Source organism: Euprymna scolopes, chromosome 33 (genome assembly GCF_053919585.1).
Source record: "Euprymna scolopes isolate OS-2025 chromosome 33, ASM5391958v1, whole genome shotgun sequence".
NCBI lineage: Eukaryota > Metazoa > Mollusca > Cephalopoda > Sepiida > Sepiolidae > Euprymna > Euprymna scolopes.
In genome coordinates this window covers 43,471,870-43,480,562 of record NC_136514.1, presented here as the reverse complement: position 1 = coordinate 43,480,562, position 8,693 = coordinate 43,471,870, and the positions used below count along the sequence as shown (strand labels likewise).

Below are 8,693 nucleotides of genomic sequence, written 5' to 3'. Positions count from 1 at the left end.
GCTTTGCTAAAAAAACAAACAAACAAAAAACAGACAAACAAAAAACAAACAAACAAAAAAAAATAAATAAATAAAAACTGGAGAGTTCAGCTCGTGATAAGAAAGGTAATTAAACCTGAGAATCTTCGGACAATTGAGCAAAACTCAATTTTTGCTAATTGTATTTTAAAACTTTTCATTAATAATTAATTCTCTACATTTTAACACATGTTTTTTGATATGTTCGTTACTACGAGATAAAAATTGAGTAGGTATCATTGATTTTTACTTTAAAATCCAATATTTCGATTTTTGAATTTCGCCCTAGTAACGGAGAAGCACCAAATTTAGTGCGATTCTTGGTTTTGTGCAGACTTGTTGGGTTAAAACAACTATAGAGATAAAGGTACAGATGTATTTAGACGTATTTCTGGTATCGGAAAATATAGGTCACGTGATATGTCTCTGCCCTATCGTTATTTTCATGGCAAGTGTGCGACTGAGCTCCAATCTATAATCCCCCTATCGCCAATCTTTCACAAAAAAACAACAACAAAAAAACAAACAAACAAGCAAACAAAAAAAGAACAATCGTCTACCAAAAAAATCAAATGAATACCCCCCCCCACACACACACGCTCTAGCGGTGCCTAGACCTAAACGTGGATTAAATGAACAAAGCTTCTTTCCTAGAATTACCTGTCTGTGGAACTCTGTTCAGCTGATCTGCTTTCCAGCTGACTACAATATTGACTCGTCTTAAAGTCAAAGGTAAACAAGTTCTTATCGAACCGTCCTCATACATAATCTTATTATACCAAATGTCCACTACAAACGATTACTACACTACTACCCGAATCGTTACTATACACACATTAACCCTCATTCTCAAGTGGCCTCCCTTTTATAAAAAAAAAAAAAAAAAAAAAACTCGAACAGATGTAACCTCGTCTGAAATTATCAGACGCAATTATGAATAGATTAAAAAAAAAAATAGAAAACAATTCAATCCATATTATTGGGGACAAACAAAACAAAATTTACTTTTTAGCGGCACTATATAAAAAAAACTTAAATTAAATGTAACTTAATGTAGTTTGTATGTTAAAGTAATTTTTTGAACGAATCTACTTAAAAATAATTTACAGACTAACGTCCTTTTTTCCTCTCCCCCCCCCGCTTTTTTTAGGTTACACTGTCTAGAAAAATATCACGTGACCTAAATTTTCCCAAGTCAGAAATTTGGGACCCCTTAAATACGTCTGTATCAAAATAAACGAACAACTTTTAACATTTCATATTATTTGGATTCTTCGGACTACTATTTTCATCTTGAATGTTATTTTCACAGTGTTTCGGTCGATGTAACCTCCGATCTTCTTCAGGTGTACCTTGTTGAACTCGCAAGGATCCATGGCGCAGTGTATAGAATGCTTAGTAAAATTTGGTTGTTAAGTTACAATCTTCTGGAGGTTGAAGGTTCAATTCTCATTGCGAGCGACACTCCAAATACAAATGCGAGTTACTTTGGATTTCGGTGCTAATGCACTTACTGATCCGCGCTATTTTTTTAAATCGTATTTCCAAGTTTAATTAAAGTTTTATGATATGTTTTTTATTCAATTGTAAGGTTAACGTACAGAATAGGTACAAAACACCCTCCCCTCCCCATGGTAAGAATGACTGTTTAAATAATAACGCTATTATTTCAGTACGGATCAATAAGTGCATGAGTACCTGGATTTCTACCCCGTCATGGCTGACGGAACGAGAACATGTTACACCCGTGGATTAAATAAAGGGTTACGTTCGAAATTCCGTGCAGATTCCTGAGTTTGACATAAAGATTTCAGTTTTCGACAAGATACACCTGAAGAAGGTCGGAGATTACATCGATCGAAACATTGTGATTATAAAACTAAAGATGAGAACAGTAGTTCGAAGAACCTAAATGAAACGAATAATCAATCATTATCGTAAAAATTCGAAAACGTATCGTGAACCTTTATTTTCGTGAAACATTATTTTGGCATTTAAAGACCAATAAAGCTGATCTTAAAAAAAAAATCTATTCCAGTCTATGCTGTTTCTGCACCCTCTCCTTTTGTGTTTGTCCTTAGGTTCAACTAAAAAAAAAAAACCCTATACCAAGATTAACCACGACATTTCTCGAAGAGCTTACAATAATATTGTGGTGTCTACGTTCGCGCCGAAATTTATGATGATCATCATTACACCATATGAATCCGAAGATTCTATTGTTGGCATTGATTCCCTGATTTTTTTCTAGTCAGAATTGGTTCTAGAAAAAACATCAGTGGTTACGGGAGAGACCACAGGAAGGTTGCCAACATCCTAAGTGAAAGTAATGTTTGTGTAACGAACTGGATTCGAACTTGGAACCCTCAGGTCGTCACTCCGTGTCGTTAATCACGATACCACCGTCATCTCCCATCGGAATCTATAAACAACAAAGACGACGTTTATTTAATTTTAATAGCTTGAAAAATTAAAATCATAGGAATCTAAGACTAAGAATATTGTTATGTTCAGGGCTGGGAGCAGGACTGCGATGAGGGTGCATATTTATTTTTGGACTATGTCGCCGGCACTTGCCAAGTCTTACGTTCGCGTTTTAAATGTTAATGGATTTCATTTAAATATTCAGATGATTTCGAAGTCTTTTCAATGAATGCATCGGTAGCAAGTGTTGTTGTCGTCGTTGTTGTTGCATAGTTGTACGCGAAGGTGCGCGCACACACACACACACACACACACACACACACACACACACACACACATATGATGCGTTTACATTAATTACTACGTATATATCCGTCGCCCATACGGCGTAATCACGTTAACACACCAGTTCCCGTTAGATCACCGAAGTTAAGCAACGTTGAGCCTGGTCAGTACTAAAATGGGTGGCCATTTGGGACTTCCAAGTGCTGTATGTGTTCTTCGTTATCTCGGCATGGTTTCCAGTCGTCCTGAACTTCTCTTTGTCAATGGACTCAAGCAGTGCCGATTCAAGAAAGGTGTAGTTGGGGGATTGCGTAACCATTGCCTCACAATTACACGCGCAGCTGCCCTTACAGGGGATATCCTTTGTCTTTCGAGACTGGACGGAGGTGTTGATAATATCCAGTTCAGTAGTATACGATACTAAAGTAGCTGTTAGTAAAACTGGTGTACAACACACACGTGTATATAAGTGTGCATATATATATATATATATATATATATATATATATATATATATATATATATATATAAATGTGTGTGTGTGTGTGCATACACTTATGTGCACACACACATACATATATTTGTTGAAATCATTCGGCTTTAGTGCACGAACTGAGCGAATCTCTCCTTCTAATCAATTGCCGCGTATAAAACGCTCTTGCGCGCGAAACCGCACGCACTGACTCGTGCATACAACCACTGCGATGCACACATCGTCGTCAACAGTAAACATATCCGTTTTAGTAAAACCGTCAATTCCTCGAAGTCGTATGGTCGGAAGAAATACCAATGTCTCTCACGCGGATGATGATGGAGTGGACAGACGAACTATTGCTATTTTCATACATAGCTGCTCAATCTTGCGATAATGGAAGTCCGAAATGTGCGTGGTTAATTAGTTAATTATACGGAAAACAAGGATTTAAATTTTAACTAGGCGTGTATAGGTTTGGTTATCGGATGTCGTTCGCGTTATTATAACAGAGGGTGTAATTTTGATAGCAGAGGGAGAGGGAGAGAGAAATTAAGAGAGAGAGAGAGAGAGAGAGAGAGAGAGAGAGAGGGAGAGGGCGATAGAGAGGGCGAAGGCGAATACTAATAATGACGTTTTCTTTTTTTTTTTCACGGAAAAAAAGGAAGAAAAGAAAAAAAAAGAAAAGCAAGAGAAACGAGGGGTCGTAAGCACAAAAGCAAGCGCATTGATACAAACATTTGTCAACCTGAAAGGGGAAAAGACAAAATAACGCAACAAAAAACAAAAACAAAAAAAAAATAAAATAAAAAAATAAATAAATAAAAAACAAACAAACAAACAAACCAACAAAACAGTAAATGAATGAATGAAGGAAGCGCCCAAAGAGGACGTCAAAAGAAAAACGTAGTAATAAAAAGCCGTAAAGCAACAACCAACACGTCTAGGATTCGGATACTAATACTAGTAATACTACTGATAGTAGTAGTATTAGCAGCAGTAGTAGTACTACTACTATTACTACTACTACTACTACTACTACTATTATTATTATTAATAATAATAGCGATAATAATAATAATTATTATTATACATGATAATCAACGCTTTTGTTAGTAATTAGTTTCGCACTCGATACGGAATAGCAGCTCTACTTGCGACGATGACGAAGAAGTCGTGAACGAAAAAAAAAACAAAAATAAAAAAAAAAACAAACAAAAAACGGCATTAAAAATGGGTGTCTGTGAGAAAATGCAGAAAACGAAAAACAAAGAATTAGTGTCATTTTTCACTGCATTTTGCACGTCGGTTCTTATGCTCGCAACGTTTCGGCCGATGTACATAAAGCTCTTTGAGTTCGACTATTAAGCTTCCAGTTTTCGAAAGGATACACCCGAAGAAGGCCGACGTTTATATCGGCCGGAACAATGTGAATCCAACAAGCCAGGCGAGAATAGTAGTCCGAATCATTCAAGTAATACAAACCATCAAACCTCATCTAAAAAACAAAAAACAAAAAAAACATTCGGAAACGCGGAAGAAAATACGAAGGTGTATTATTCTCTGTATATAAAACCTCATACAGTTTTGAATAATATATATATATATATATATATATATATATATATATATATATATATATATATATATATATATATATATATATATATATATATATATATATATATAAAGAAAATGAAACTGAGTGATAAGTGTATAGTTAAATGATAAAGACTGAAATTAATTAGACGCACACCTGAGTGACCCTCCGGTGTGATTTCTCCGTCGAGTCTCAAAATACGTAAACGAACTCGTTCGTTCGCTGACGCTCTTCGAGAGCTGCCTCGTCGTTGTTGTCGTCGTAGCGTAGCTGTCTGCTTTAAAAAAAAAAAGAAAAAAAAAAGGTAGATATTTCTAATCGTCACAGGTAAGTCGGGTGTGTTAAGGGTATTCGAATCGTTTTCTTTTTTTTTCTTCTTCTTTTTTTTTTTTTAAACCAAATGAAAAGATTAGTAATAATTACTCACCAATTTCGGGTACAGAGGTACCGTCCTTTTTATGAGTGTGATTGTGATGAAAACCGAAAACGTCGGCTGGTCCGTTCGTGTGGGGAGACGAAGAAAAGCTTCGATGACGGTGGTGGCAATTCCTGTCCCTAGCAGTAGTCGGTGCGCGCTGGGTGCGGGCAAGACAGAGAAAAAGAGACGGCGAGGGAGAGGCGCGCACACACACACACACTGCCATACGGAGGGAGGGGACTGGGGAGGGAAGAAAAAACATACACACACACGCTCGAGTATATACACATGTGTGTATGTGTGTACATAGAAGAAAAATTGGAAGTTACACATACGTATATCCACACGTATGGTGGCTTGAAAAAGGGGGGATAGAAAAATACACGTACGGAGACGTGAGCTCTGTGTTTGGGAGGGGCAGGGGTTTGAAAATGAGGGGGTAAGTACTTTGAGAGGGGAGGACATAGAAAATGTGAAGGGGAGAGGGTGAGGTGGGTGGAGAGGGGGTTCTTATGGTAAATATTGTGACCCTGTCGCAGATTGGTAGGTGTCGTAAAAAAAAGAAAAGAAAATGACAATTCTTGGCCTTTTGGCTAGAAGCAAAGTGTAGCATCTGTTCTGATTCTCTACAAGGTTAATTTGTCCTTAGTCAGTGGAGGAGGAAGCGATTTTTATTTATTTATTTTTTTACCCTAACCCAGTGCCCCTTTCTGGGGATCTAGTATATGACCTGTGTGACAAATAAGGTATCTGTCTCAATCTTACATTACTTTGTTTTTTGTCCTCCGTCAGTCAGGAAGAAATCCTTCTAGACCGAGGCGAGGTTTATTTTATTTTTTCTATCCAGAGTTCCACTTTTTGGGGGGAGCTGGATCCCTTCACATTAATAAACCGAGTTTGTGTTTAACTGTGCCCTCGTGGGGAGGCAAGTAAAAAAGAACCTTTTGTTTTTCTGTAACGAAATAATAAAGAAAGAGAGATGAACCCAAAAGGAGGAAAAAGGATAAAGAAAGAAATAGAAAATTTGAATAAAATAAAATAAATCTTAAAAATATTTAAATTAAAATATCTAACTCTCGAACGAAAGAAAAGCCTGAGGGTTGAATGCGGATTAAAATAGAAAGAAAACAAAATAAATTTAAAATTAAAATTAAAAAAGCAAAAAGGCAAAAAAAAAAAAAAAAAAAAAAAAAATTAATCTCAATTTTAAATTAAAAAAAAAATCAAATTCAAATTACTAACTCGAAATATAAACCAAAAATCATGAACACGCGAACAATAAATGAGAAAACAATTGAAGGAAATTTTTAAGAAATAAAAAAGATTTAATTTATGAAATATAAGCAAAAAGAAAGGAAAGAAATTTAAGAAAAATAATGAATGTTAAAAAATTAAAAAAATGAATGAAAAAAAGGACGTAAGGAAACTAATCAAAATGGAGAAAGAAGTAACTGAACTAAATCACAAGAATGAAAAAAAAAAAAAAACCAATGAAAATCAAAGAAGGAAATAAAAGAAACAAAGAAATAGTCGTGGATAATGAATGAGAATCTCCAAATGAATGAAAATTCATCAGAAGGAAGAAAAACACCGAAATTTAAAATTAAGAAACAAAAGAAAGAAAACAAGAATTCAAGAAACAAACAAGAAACAAAAGAAAGAAAACAAGAATTCAATGAAAAAAAAAAATGAACAAGTTTAAACCCAAAAAAGAAGAAAAGGGACAAAAATGAAAGAAAACGAAAAAGAAAAAATGAAGGAAAGAAAAATAAAATTAGAAAGAAAATATTGGAGAATGAATGAGAATAAAGAGATAAAGAAAATAATGAAATGAATAAAATAAAAACTTGAAAGAAAAAAAAAAACGAATTTGAAATAAATTACTGATAAGAAAAGAAAGATTAAAGATTAAAATTGGGAAAGAAGGAAAGAAGGAGGAAAAAAATGGAAAATAAAAAGGAAGCCAAACAAATAAACAAACAAACAAACAAACAAATAAATGATGAAACGAAAAAAAAAAAAAAGAAAAAAAGAAGCTAATTGAAACCACAAAGAAAAAAGAAAAGAAAAGCGGAAACTGAATGGACATCCCTTCTCCTACTTCTTTTGGGCCCATCTTTCCTTCGTTTACGTTTTCTTTATTAATTTGTTACAGAAAACAAAAAGGTTCCTATTTACTTGCCTCTCCACGATGACAGGGTTAGACACAAGCTCGTTTTTTTTTTTTTTTTTTTTTTTTTTTAAGGTGGGAAGAAATCCAACTCCTCAAAGGGGTACTCCGGATTGGAGCAAAAAAATAAAGGTCGCCTCGGTCTAGAAGGATTTCTTTTTCCCTGGCCGAGGACAAGAACAATGTAGTATAGATTCAGAACAGACACCCTATTTAAATTCGTTTTTTTTTAATTTATTTATTTTTTTTTAAACGAATAAAAAGGAATAAAAAGAAAAATGTCCGCGAATGAAAGCGAATTTAAAATAAAATGAATTTAATTCTCGGAAATTTAGACAAAAATGAAAGAAAATATATCAAAAAATGTCTAAAAAAAAATATATCACGAAAGTGGAGGGGATGAAAAAAAAAAAAAAAAGAAAGCGAAAAAGAATAGTTATAACTGAAAAAGGGATTTTAAGAAAGTTGAAAGAATGAAAAATTTACCGAATGAAAGAAACGAAAGAACGAGAAAATAGACGAGAATGAAAGACAATGAAAGAGGAAACAGGAGTAGAAACAAAGAAAATTCAATAAATAAAAATTTAAGTAAATTTAAATTTATAAAGAAAGTGGTGGTGGGGGAAGCAAGAAACGGTGGCGGTGGTGGCGGTGGCCTAGTGCAGGGGCGGGGGAGCGTGTGATCTCCAAATAAGGTAGTGCCTGATTATCTACGCCACTCCAGCCTTACTGTCCCTGCCCTGATTGGGCTGCAGACCCCCACGTGAATATTATTTGTCGTCGGTAGGCACTAGAGAAACGATGACGTATATTTCCCCCTGGAGGGCGTCGGCATTCGCTTCTTCCCACCGCAGACGACTATATGCATAAGAGCTGATCGCCTCGCCCGCAACATTGCATCTGATATTATAACGCATCGTGTTTTAACCAATTTCAGTGAAACAGATCTAATTTCATTTACTTACCATACAAAACTGTAGGGCATATCTGCATTTTGGTTTGCAGACACATATGTGAACTCTTCGGCGCTTCTTCAGAATTAAACCTGCTAAAAAAAATTGCGGAAAAATCTTCATGATCTACGTACACGTCACGGAACGGTAATGTCATATTCCAAAAATCACGTAAATTAATCAAGTACTTTTTTCATAAAAAAAAATAAAAATTTACAACTTGTTCAGTAATTAGCGTGAAATCATTTGCAGTTACAAGGCTGATCTCGCAAGTTTGAATTATTTTGCACCTATCTGCCCTTGTTTTGTTTTTTCAAGATGGTAACCCGAGGCAGTCCCCCTTTTTTTCTTTA

The 8,693-nt window shown here is 35.0% G+C and overlaps 1 protein-coding gene and 1 pseudogene across 8 annotated transcripts in view; one reads left to right on the top strand and one right to left on the bottom strand.

Moving 5' to 3' along the window:
* Nucleotides 1-5,844, bottom strand: part of LOC145258201 (uncharacterized) — a 418,516-nt gene extending 412,672 nt beyond the window's left edge. For 2 of the 8 annotated variants that reach the window (XM_080116116.1, XM_080116123.1), the window contains exon 1: nucleotides 5,227-5,356. The gene's annotated coding sequence lies outside the window, so the exon portion shown is untranslated. Of the gene's footprint in view, nucleotides 1-5,226 lie in introns of all 8 variants that reach the window. The other 6 variants (XM_080116132.1, XM_080116128.1, XM_080116134.1 and 3 more) reach the window with 6 other exon arrangements.
* On the top strand, nucleotides 2,822-2,939 carry LOC145258402 (5S ribosomal RNA; annotated as a pseudogene).
* Nucleotides 5,845-8,693: the final 2,849 nt, after the last annotated feature.